The 12,107-nt window shown below is 38.4% G+C and overlaps 1 protein-coding gene across 6 annotated transcripts in view; it reads right to left on the reverse strand.

Moving 5' to 3' along the window:
* Positions 1-12,107, reverse strand: part of RFFL (ring finger and FYVE like domain containing E3 ubiquitin protein ligase) — an 85,585-nt gene that overhangs the window by 61,556 nt on the left and 11,922 nt on the right. For 2 of the 6 annotated variants that reach the window (XM_057501167.1, XM_057501166.1), the window contains exon 2: positions 7,328-7,447. The exons of the other annotated variants lie outside the window; for them this stretch is intronic. The gene's annotated coding sequence lies outside the window, so the exon portion shown is untranslated. The remainder of the gene's footprint in view (positions 1-7,327; positions 7,448-12,107) is intronic. 6 annotated transcript variants of the gene reach the window in all.

Genomic DNA, 12,107 nt, shown 5'->3' on the forward strand with positions numbered 1-12,107 from the left:
ACCACTGGGAAAAAAAAAAAAAAAAAAGCACTGAAGAACAGTAGGTGGGGCATGCATATGCACACATGCATACAGAATACACAGAGCTACAAAATGCATACAGTTAAAAAGACTAGACAAAAAGCAAAAATGAACAAATGGGACTATATCAAACTAAAAAGCTTCTGTACAGCAAAGGAAACCATCAGTAGAACAAAAGGCAGTCTACAGTATGGGAGAATATATTCATTAATGACATATCCCATTAAGGGTTGACATCCAAAATACATAAAGAGCTCACATGCCTCAACACCCAAAAACCAAATAACACGATTACAAAATGGGTGGAGGATCTGAACAGACACTTCTCCAAAGAAGAAGTTCAGATGGCCAATAGGCACATGAAAAGATGCTCCACATCACTAATCATCAGGGAAATGCAAATTAAAACCACAATGAGATACCTCCTCACACCAGTTAGGATGGCCAACATCCAAAAAACAAAGAACAAATGCTGGTGAGGATGCAGAGAAAGGGGAACCCTCCTACACTGTTGGTGGGAATTTAAATTAGTTCAACCATTGTGGAAAGCAAGATAGAGGTTCCTTAAAAAACTAAAAATAGAAATACCATTTGACCCAGAAATTCCACTCCTAGGAATTTAACCAAAGAAAACAAGATCCCAGATTCAATAAGATGTATGCACCCCTATGTTTATCACAGCACTATTTACAATAGCCAAGATATGGAAGCAACCTAAGTGTCCATCAGTAGATGAATGGATAAAGAAGATGTGGTACATAAACGCAATAGAATATTATTCAGCCATAAGAAGAAAAGAAATCTTATTTGCAACAACATGGATGGAGCTAGAGGGTATTATGCTCAGTGAAATAAGCCAGACAGAGAAAGAAAAGTACCAAATCACTTCCCTCATTTGTGGAGTGTAACAACAAAACAAAACCGAAGGAACAAAACAGCAGCAGACTCACAGACTCCAAGAAGGGACTAGTGGTTACCAAAGGGCAGGGGTTGGGGAGGGTGGGTGGGGATGGAGAGAGGGAGAAGGGGATTAAGGGGTATTATGATTAGCACACATAATGTAGGGGGGTCACAGGGAAGGCAACATAGCAGAGAAGACAAGTAGTGACTCTATAGCATCTTACTACTCTGATGGACAATGACTGCAATGGGGACTTGATAATATGGGTGAATGTAGTAACCACAATGTTGCTCATGAGAAACCTTCATAAGATTGTACATCAATGATACCTTAATAAAAATAAATAAATAAATATATGTTTAAAAAAAGACTAGAACCATTTAATAGTAGTTACTTCTGATAGGGATGGGGGATAGGGATTTACCTTCTGCTTTATATATAGACTTTGGGGCTATTTTAGTATTTTTTTAATAAGTAGTGTAAGCTAATTCATTGAAGCACGCTTATAAAGTAGCCAGTAAGTCATAATTTTGGGATAGCACTGTTTGCTCATTCCCCTACACTGGTGCTCTGTGCTAAAAGCACTGCTGTACTGGGTACTACACGGTAAAGGGAGAGAGTTAGTCTCATGCTGATAGTTCCTGCTTACTTGGTTAGTCTTAGCTAAGTCTCCCCTCCTTCAAGAAAAACATGGTGGGGGGAAAAAGCAAGTCAACAGACTACTGAACACTGTACGTAGGCAAAGCCACACGGAGGGCTAACAACACACAACTCCGAAATCTGCTCTGTGAGTCAAACCTGTCACTAAGAAATTTGATGAACTTAAAAACCAGGTACACTACCTACTAGAAAAGCTGAAATAAAAAATGATGACAATACCTAATGCTGGTGAGGATGCAGAGAAACTGGATCTTATACATTGCTGGTGGGACTGTAAAATGGTATAGTCACTCTGGGAAATACTTTGGCAGTTTCTTCAAAAAATGAAGTATACACTTACATTAAGACTCAGCAATTGTATTCCTGGGCACTTAACCCAGAGAAATTAAAACTTGTGTCCACACAAACACCTGTAGACAAATGTTCATAATAGCATTATCCATTAATAGCCAAAAACTGGAAACAATCAAAACGCCCCTCAATAGGTGAGTGGTTTTTTTAAAAACTTACTTTTCTTAAACATCTATTCCACAGGATATTACTTAGCAATAGAAAGAAATGGACTATTGCTATACATAGTAACTTGGATGAAGGGCATCACATTAAGTGAAAAATGCCAATCTCAGAAGGCTCCATACTGTTATGATTCCACTTCTATAACATTTCAGAAATCATAAAATTACAGAGATAGATAACAGATGACTGGTTGACAAGGATTAGGGATGATGGGGGAATGGGGATATGTGTGTGACTATAAAACTATATTCAATTCAACTGCCCAACCACTATGGGGAACTAAGGATGGTGAAAAGTTTGTAAAGCAGAGCACGTTTCATATTATTTTGCAGTCCCTCCTATGCCAGAAACAAACAAAAAAAGATTCTTCAAGCACAGACAAGTTGCTGACCCTACCACCTGAAATACATTTCAGGGCTTACCTGTGCCCTATCCTTGCCAGTGTTTTTATCTGAGCACCCCCAGAGACATGAAATGAAACAGAAGGCAGCAGAAATACGCCAGGAAGAATGAATTCTCACTGCAATTTTGACTCAACATCCAGCCAAAAGTGTCCTGCTTGAAATCAAAAGCATCTAAAAACCACAGCAATTAGAAAAATAAATTGAGAAAGATGTAGTTACCAGGTAGGCACCACACATCTGACAGGCTTCTTACTGCAAACAGTTTTTCTTACCAAAGTCTCAGCAGCAGCCTCCAAAATGTGAGGGGGAGCTCAGGGGAAAAAATTTAAATGATGCTTTCTCTGTGATTCTCCAAGCCAGTCCTCACAGGCCCTCACATGTACTGAAAGCAGGACACAAGTCTCCAAACCAGAGAACAAAATTTTACTTTTTCTATTGATCAGGGTTTTTACTGAAAGCAGGCTATTGTCATTTATTCCACTATGACAACAGGAGGCCCTGTCAGGAACTAACATGTCTGTTATGTAGAAGTCAATTTATTGAGTAGGCAAATGTTCATAATAGCATTATCCATTAATAGCCAAAAACTGGAAACAATCAAAACGCCCCTCAACAGGTGAGTGGTTTTTTAAAAACTTACTTTTCTTAAACATCTATTCCACAGGATATTACTTATCAATAGAAAGGAAATGGACTGTTGCTATACAGAATAGTATATGAAGACTCCAAAAAAAGAAAACACTGAAATACTAAAAACCACCAATAAATTCAGTAAATTATCTAATCCAATGCTTTCACTGTTTAGCTACATAGGCTTTTCTAAGGGTGACTAACTTACGTATCAAATACAATTATAATCTTACAATTAGGAATAAACTAAACAATCTGTGCTAACAGAACTCAAGCTGGTAAAGCAAGTAATGTGTATTGCTAGTATCATTTTAAAATCACATTTATAAATCCATTTATAAAAAGGATAATTTTAAGCCCATATTGTATGAATTGGAACCGATTTCTAGAGACCTACTCTGAAAAGATGAGCTAACAGCACTAAGGCATCTTACCCTGGTGGCTGTGAGTGAGCTCAGCCTTTACAGTCAGACTTGGTTTCCTTCGAACACTGCTGTGGCCTTAGGACCATTGTTTGACTTGTCTGGGCAGTGTTTTCCCATCTGTGGAACACACACACATAACAGCACCTACACCTCTTAGGGTTGTTGGAAGGATGAAATGAGTTCACATAGTAAAGTCTCTGGCACACAGTAAGCACACAGTGACTGCTGGAAATTTTTATACAGATAAAATATGGCATAAAGAGAAGTATCACACAGTAAAAGAACTGTCAGTCTTTTGATCAATCTTAGACAAAATTCTCTCATACTTTTAGATGAGAATAAGCCTTCCCCTAACTCTCACCAAAGAATACATACAATTTCATTCAGAAAACAGTGTCATCTGACACAATGGAATGAATGAAATAAATCCTGCTGAGCCTGCCTAACTCTTACCAAGCTCTCATGGGCAACATATGATTTCAATTAGAAAGGGGACTGTTCTGTCAAGACAGTTTTATATCCTTCACCAAATGAAGTGTTCAAAGTGAAAATTCAAGACTTCACATAGAACATAGAGTCTTTCAGAACATCTGTACCCTCACTCAGGATGCCCATCTTTCTTTCCTAACCAAGGTTACAATAACCAAAGTCCTCTGTATTGGCACATGGTCTGGCAACATGCTATCCTACTGAATAGGCGCTAACTATAAAAGAGAGGCCCAGAGAGCCAACAGTCTCATAATAGCCACACCCTTCCCCCACCCCAGTTAGAAAGATGGAGTTTGTTTTAGAGATGTGAAGAAAAAAGCATCTTGAATAACCTAGACACATGCAACACCTTTCTCCATTTCTAAGTCTCTCAACTATTCAGGGAACAACTATAGACATTTGTACTCAGAAACATAAATTGTTTCCAGAAATGTTAAACAATGCTTGTCCAAAGGCCCCGGAATAGCTAGTAATTTAGACAGCTGTGCTAAGAGACACAGAAGCTGCATTTTCTGACTAGTACTGCTTCTCAACAATTGAAACTTTCTCCAGCGCAAAGTCCAGACACAGAGAGCAGTGTTCCTTGCAAACAACCAAAACAGTTCCATTATTGTTTAACCACCAAAATAACAGCTCCAATAATCTATCCAATTTGACATTTCATCTAACTAAGCAACTAATCCAGGAGGCAAAACATGCATGGTGAGATTTTTGCTCCAAAGCAATACTCACTTTGACATTACAGCCACACAAAATAATGCTTGTCCCTAGATTACTTACAAAAGGCTTCTAAAAAGCCAGCACAAACTGAGGACCTCAAAGAAAGTACACAGCCCCCAATTTTATTTTCTGTCTCCCACCTTTAAGCATCTTTACTAGCCGTGAATAGTTACAAGCCAAGACTTTGACTAACCTCTTTTCTAGTGTTTAGTCAAAAGAGGTAAATATCCTTCTTGATAGAGACACCCAATGCAAGTTCTATCAATTTATTCTTAAAAATATTAAAGGTAAGAGTATCTCAGCTAATCCCCAAGTATTAAAATTTTGTCTCTTATCTAGCAAATCACAAAGTGATGGAACATCTCTCCCTGAGTAAGAATGGGAGTTCTCAGCTAGTTGCTTTCATGATAGGTAGCATTAAGAAAATGATCAAGGACCCCTGCTATCAAGTTCCTAAGATGTCCTCAGAACGGCCTAGAACAATGCTATTCAAAGTGTGCAGTCGCAAACTCTCTGTGGCGCTCCACGTCGAGATAAGCACACAAAAAAAGTCCACGTAAGTGTGCACTGCTGTGCACCCAAGTGCACGCTTTTTCTGGTAACTCCTTTGCCTTGTACTTTACAAAAATACTAGCTGGCAACAGACTGGGGGAAAAAATCTTAACAAAGCTGGACCTTGACCACAGATGGTTTGAGGGCACTAAACTTTTCACTCTGAAGTACCAGTTCAGTTATTTATGGTTCTGAAACAACCAAAGCTCCCTCGCCCTATCATAGCTTCTGATTTGAAAGTCATCAGAGCAACCAATAAGAAGGTATGCTCCATGGTACCATCTGACAGAAAGAGTACTAAATTAGGAGTCAAAAGACCTCACTGCTGCTCGGCAAGAGCCAACTAACTTGCTAGAGACCACAGGTGAGTCTCGGTCTCCTCTCTGTGCCTTAAATTCCTCCTCTGCAGAATGAAGGCAGCCCACTAAGGTCAGAGTTTCTCAACATCTACATCCTCCTCCTCCTCGTTATCGAAATGTGCAGTTCCTTCTTAGAGTAATACTTTCTCCAAATGTGGTCTGTAGGTAAACTACATGGGAATCCCCAGCTTCATTCTCACACACTTTGATTCTATCAAGTCTGGGCTAGGAATCAGGAAACTACATTTTTTACACACACCCAGAGATTCTGATGTGTGCTAAAATGTGAAATGGGTAATATATAATATAGTAAAATGCCTTTAGGAATCCAAAGAGATCACAATTTGTGTGTAATCCCTAATAAATTATTTTGGGAAAAAAATTTTAAATCAGTATACTGAAACTTACAGAAAGCATTTTCATATGCTTTTATATATCTGTAATACACAGTAACAAATTTCAAGTTCTCCCCATTTAAAAAAATGATGTTTGGTTGAGAAGAGTACATGTATATTAAAATACATGTAAACATTTACATGCTATGGCATAAAAAAATGCTTTCTTGACACGATATTCAGAACCCTTGATTTTGTACCAATCACTCTCAAAACTAATGGCTTATTCTTACATTTGTGTTGTTTCTAAAAAGATGAGACAAGGAGAAAGATTTCAGCCTGCTAGTCATGAGCATTTACTACAAACAACAATGCAGGTGTGGACAGCCTGTATCACAACAAAGAGCAAATTAGATAATTGGCAACATACTTTCATTTTAAGTATTTGGTAGTAGTACAAGAGACATGCTGATGTGCTATATAAAAATTTTTGTCAAATAAATAAAATTTATGAATCTGATGAATATGATCGGGAGACGAAGCTGCAGAATTACTATCATTTTTATGTCCCCCATTAATTGGTTGGTTTACTGTCACTATTCAGCACGCTGGTCTGCAACTGTGTCAACAGTCCAGAGTTGAGAAACACTCAACTAGATCAACAGGCATGAGGGTGATGATTCAGAGACACTGGGAGTGCTGGGCCCAACCATATGGCAAGGGTAAAAGGGAAGGTGGGGTGACCTTTATCAAGCTTCCTGGGAGTATTATAACAGCCCTCTCCCTACCCGCTGTAGCAAACACTGGTTAAGGTAAACGTAAGCTCTGACACAGAATGATTAGGCAAACTCTTCTATCAGTATATTAGAAAATGACTAAGAATGGTACCTGAATCTAGTCTTGTCCAAAGACTAGAAACAGAGGTAGACAAATGTCAGAGAACCTGTAGAACTGAGAATTTTCCACTGTGGACTGGGCAGGTCCTACTGCCTGTTATTCCTTCCCTCCCTATGCCCCTTTTGCAAAATTTTAGCCCCGAACTATTCCTTTTCACCCCTCCATATAATCCAAGTTGCCCAAACAATGGCTGCTTATCTGCAAAAACAATTTCTTCCTCTTCCGAGAATCATCTTTGACTAAGGACCCCTCAAACTACCTGCACTTCAGCTGACCTACTCCTGCTTGCTAAAGCCCTAGAAAACACTCCGCCCGCCCTCTTTCCCAAACCAGAACACTCCCTTTGTCCAGTACTTTCAAATAAAGATTTATGGTCTAATGATGTGGGTAAAATTGCATTATTTCCAGAATCTCTCACCTGGCCGTAGTTCATCTCCACATCAATAGGTGTTTCCAAGGGGTGGAGAGAAATAGTCCATCTCTACATGGGCAAGCCAGGGCTTATCTGGACCAGAGAGGTTGGGTGGAGCTCTCTCCTCTGCAGTGGGCGAGAGACTTGTGGAACGACTGCTTGTAAGGAGGGTTTCTCCCACTTTATTTCTCCCTTTGAGTGATTTCGGTTTCAAAGGTATTTTGCCCTGGGATTTTTTTCCCCTATACAGATGAATATTCTTCCACACCATGTGAAATAATAATTTAGCATGGTCAAGAGGGAGTATAATTATGGACCCACTGTCTCAAGATCTAGGAAAATGTTGGAAGTCAACAGAGAATATTTTAATCATTATGAAAGTTTAAAAAAAAAGGGCAGATTTACAGAAAATGCTGGAGGGACAACATGCTTTCCTATATGTTTTAGAATAAAGCATATTGATACATGTGCCATAAATCTGTATGCATGTGATCAGGACTAAGATTGGAAAGATTTTCTAAAGCAAAGAAAAGAATAAAACAAAAAAAATATGGGGTGGGAGTGGAGGATACTTCCTTTACTTAGGAAAAACTTTTTTCCCCAAGTCTTTCAATCCAATCCAGCAATTTCAAGTAAACAATGGTGCTGATTACTAACTAATTATATTTAACCACTCAGAGGCTAAGAGAGACTCCAATTGGTCTAACTTCCTGTAAGTTTCAGGATGACTAGGCAGCATTTCTTTAAAAAGAATCAAGATGGTTAAAACGTTTCAGTGAATCAGAGTGAATCCAAGTAGTTCAACTGGGGGTGGGCTTCCCCTACTCTTAGAACTGGCGTGGTGGAAAGAAATAGCTACCGCAAGGTGCCCCAAACACTCCACAACCCAGAGATTACAGAAACCGTATCTTTACAACATACAATTCTAGAAAAGGTATACGAATGTTAAAGTAGGAGCTGCAGGCTTAACCTGTAGCACTGGAGAGGGGCAGCTTTAAAATTAGCCAAGCGACACTTGCTCCACAAAATTGTTTAAAAGTTCAAATTCAGCACATTGAGTGGTAACTGCTGACATTGGCTTACTGAGAAAGCAAGAAGGTTCTGCTGTATTTTATACAGTACAATAGAGAAATTACCAAACCAAGGTCACTTTCTATTAAAAAAAAAAAGTTATGTACTTTAAGAGAGAGAAACCTAGGTAGGTCACAACTCCATGAATTCAGCAGTCTGGTGAGAATCTCCCCAAGAATCCTGTAGGAAATTAAGTGCGGATTAAAGTAATTACATGTAAAGTCTCCTTCTCTCTCGCAACTTCTCTTCCTAAAGACTGGCGCCATTTCTGTGAAAAGTATCACAGAAACACTGAAAGGATTTGCCAGGCATCATAGCCGTTCCACTTTCACATTGGTCTGCAAACGCTATAATCTAAAAAGAACAGAGCAGTGATGTGGGGAAGAAATTAAATAATACAGCTTATCAGAGAAAACTACTCCATTCTCTAGTCTTTGCATAAATTCATGTGCTCATGTAACTGTAATATGCTTACGGGTTTCCAAAAATTACATACATCTCCTCAAAAGAGATGTAGGAAAAAATATAACAACGGGATAAAGGTCAAACATTGTGTCTTCTGAATGCTTAAATAACCAATTATGTGTCTTAAAACATTAATTCCATAGAGAGAAAGAGACTATTCCAGGAAAGTTGAATATGACATCTTAAAAAATGTACCCTGGAGCCTAAGTTCATTCAACTGACAGCAAAATCACCCCCTCAAAAAAGCAGTTTTATGCAACATCTAGTATTTTAATTTCCCAGATGCCAAAAGAAATATATAAGGAGCAGAAATTAAACTAATTATGTCAGCAGCATAGTGAACAAAATTTTAATTGTATTTACACACTAGTTAGACTTTTGCTGAACAATACAAAAGCCCTTAAGGGTACAAACTTCTTTAGAATATAAATGATTCCCAATCAAATGACAAAAATTAGCCCGTTTGGGCAATAAGCAGAGTCATGGTGTAGATGTAAAAATTCAACCATCATAATTCAATATAAAAGTACATATACAATGTAAGAAACAAATCTCTAAAGTGGCTTTAAATCATTGTGATTTACATATGCTCTATCATTAATAGGTCCTTTAAGCCAGTATTGTACTAATCAGCTTTTTGAACATCCTGCCCACAAAAGAGCCTATTCATTTTAGCTGGGAGACAGGTGTTAGCATCCAGCAACCTCTTTAAGCCTCGAGTTCCAAGGGCCTGGCCTGAGATTATTGTGACATGAGTGGCAAATCCAAAGGAAGGGCAGTTTGCAAGAGGGACAGGGAGGAAAGAGGGAAAAGGAAACAAAAGAGACCAAAGGGAGAAAGGAGTATCAGGAAAGAAATGGATGTCAGGGGCTAATTAATGGGGCCACCTTCAAAGCCTCCTAGCCTCATCTGAGCGGCCAGGCTACCACCCTTGTATGACATAAGGCAGAATTTGGATACTAGATAATGTTATTAGCTTATTCCCGCAGACAGTAACTCTGGATGTACGCCTACACTCCACTCATTCTAAAAAAAGTTTAAGGGTCCTATAGTTCATTCTTCCTACTCATGTTCCCTAGTTGTTAACTTTAGTCTTCACTCTTTCAGGTTTTCTAGAAGAACTGACTGAGTAGGTATCCCTGGAAAGAGCTATAGAGAAGGCTAGATTTAGAAAGACATCTTAAGCCTACAGAATAAAAATCCTATGGGAAAGTGGGAGAAGAGAACATTGAGTTGCCTACAATGTACAAGAATATATATTTTCTCTCTTTTAATCCATAACAATCCTACCAGGTATTATATTTATCTTGCAGATGAAAAAAATGAAGATCAGGGGTTAAGTAAGGTATCTAAAGTAGTACCCCTCTGGGGGTGGAGGAGCAGGAATGCAAAGCCAGGTTTGTCTATTTCCTAAATTGTTAGGCTTTTCCCATTTATTCCCTAAAATATTTAGTGCCCCAGTTGTTTTAACGCAAATGGTTCTGTATTTCAGTTTTTCTTCCTTCCATGAACTCAACAGAGGACTTGTGACTAAATGTTACTATTAAGCATCCATTTTTAATGAGCACTTCGGCTATGTAGAAATGAAACATCTGCCAAGTTGACTGTATTTTTAAAGCCTACTTACAGAGAATTCCCAGGCATCTCTCCTATCCAACTATTCTATCTAGTGATCATAACTAGATTCAACTACCTATTCAGGCTTCCAGTTGTTTCCACATTATCATGCATTTGTCCACTCAGGAAATACAGGAAGCTACTTTAACTAACCCTCCCTCATGACTCCTGATAGATAATACAGCAGAGGGGGCCTCTTTGTAAGGCAATTTACATAGAAGTTATAAAAGCTCTTTGTTATCCGTCAGGATTAGGAAATGGGCTATTCTAGCAAATCAAACATCCTGGATAACATAATGATGCTTTTAAAGGAGCAACCAATTTATAAAGAATTTCAGTGCAATGCAACAGGGGCTCCTAAAGCTTGGCTGCATACTAGATTCACTTGGGGAGCTTTTTAGAAATACACGTCAGAGTGACTTTTAAAATGCAGATTCTTGGTCATCACTTAATACATTCAATCAAAATCTCCAGGAGGTGGGACTGGGAAACCTGTATTTTTAAAGAAGCCCCCTCAGCGACTCAGTTGCAAACTGCTAGGTACCAAATCTTTCAAACAGTGGGGGGCTTTTTGGGAACTGCTTGCACTTAAACAGGCTAAAAAGGCTACAGCTGTTCTTAACACAAGGTGACATCTTCTGATGACTCAGGAGACCAGGATCTCCCAGTGCTTCTGGTTCATCATTCACAACTAGTCACTGTACTGGCAAAACCAGAAAGTAAGGAAAGGTTAAGATTTCAGATTGGTAAAAGCTGGAAAAACCAGCTTTTGTTTTTCTATCAGATTAAAAGAGTTGTCCCCACCTCCCCACTGCCAAGAGGAAATGCAGATTTTATGCTTGCTTTGAAAAACGAAAATGTTTCAAAATACACAGGATTCTCTTAACCAGCTATTTCATTCCAATTCAAAATGTTAACAAGCCCAAATGCATAAAAAATGTGGAATATTCAACCTGAACTGGAGAAAGCAGATTTCATGAGTCTTAATGAAGAGGAAAGAGCCGCTTAAACAAAGAACGGCATTATAGGATTAGATAAAACCACTGTCCTGATTATGGCTACTGATAAATCCTGGAAACTGTGAAAACTGTTTTTCAACAGGTGAGGCTGATGCTTCCTACCAATCTGGACGGCATTCATGTGCGATATAACAGGATGCCCTATTAAGAGCCCAACTGGTTTTAGGATTTAAAAATTCCGTGAATATAAAGTCACAAAACAAGAAAGTGATTATACCATATTCCTACTGAAGGAAGAGCAATTTGTGTGTTTGGTTATAACAAGATTGTCGTTACAGTTGCCCAAATCTTTCTTATGTAAGCATAACCACTATGAATAATAACCAGTAACCAACCAAAAATAATAACCAGTCATTATTACTAAGCAATAATAGTAATGATGGAGCAGGTCCTCCCTGGAGACTTCACCAACAGCAATTTAAACTATATATTCTCATTAAACACTGAATTATAATTTAGCTTTGTACTGGAGGGGTTATGAGATTCCAAAATGCAGCCGTTACAACTTTCCTCCCAAAACATAAACACTATGGCCAGTACAAATTTGATATGTCTCTAATTTACCATTAAAACAATAGGAGTATTAAAGGTTCTATTTTAAGAATAAAACACCA

Source organism: Manis pentadactyla, chromosome 4, assembly GCF_030020395.1.
Source record: "Manis pentadactyla isolate mManPen7 chromosome 4, mManPen7.hap1, whole genome shotgun sequence".
Taxonomy (NCBI): domain Eukaryota; kingdom Metazoa; phylum Chordata; class Mammalia; order Pholidota; family Manidae; genus Manis; species Manis pentadactyla.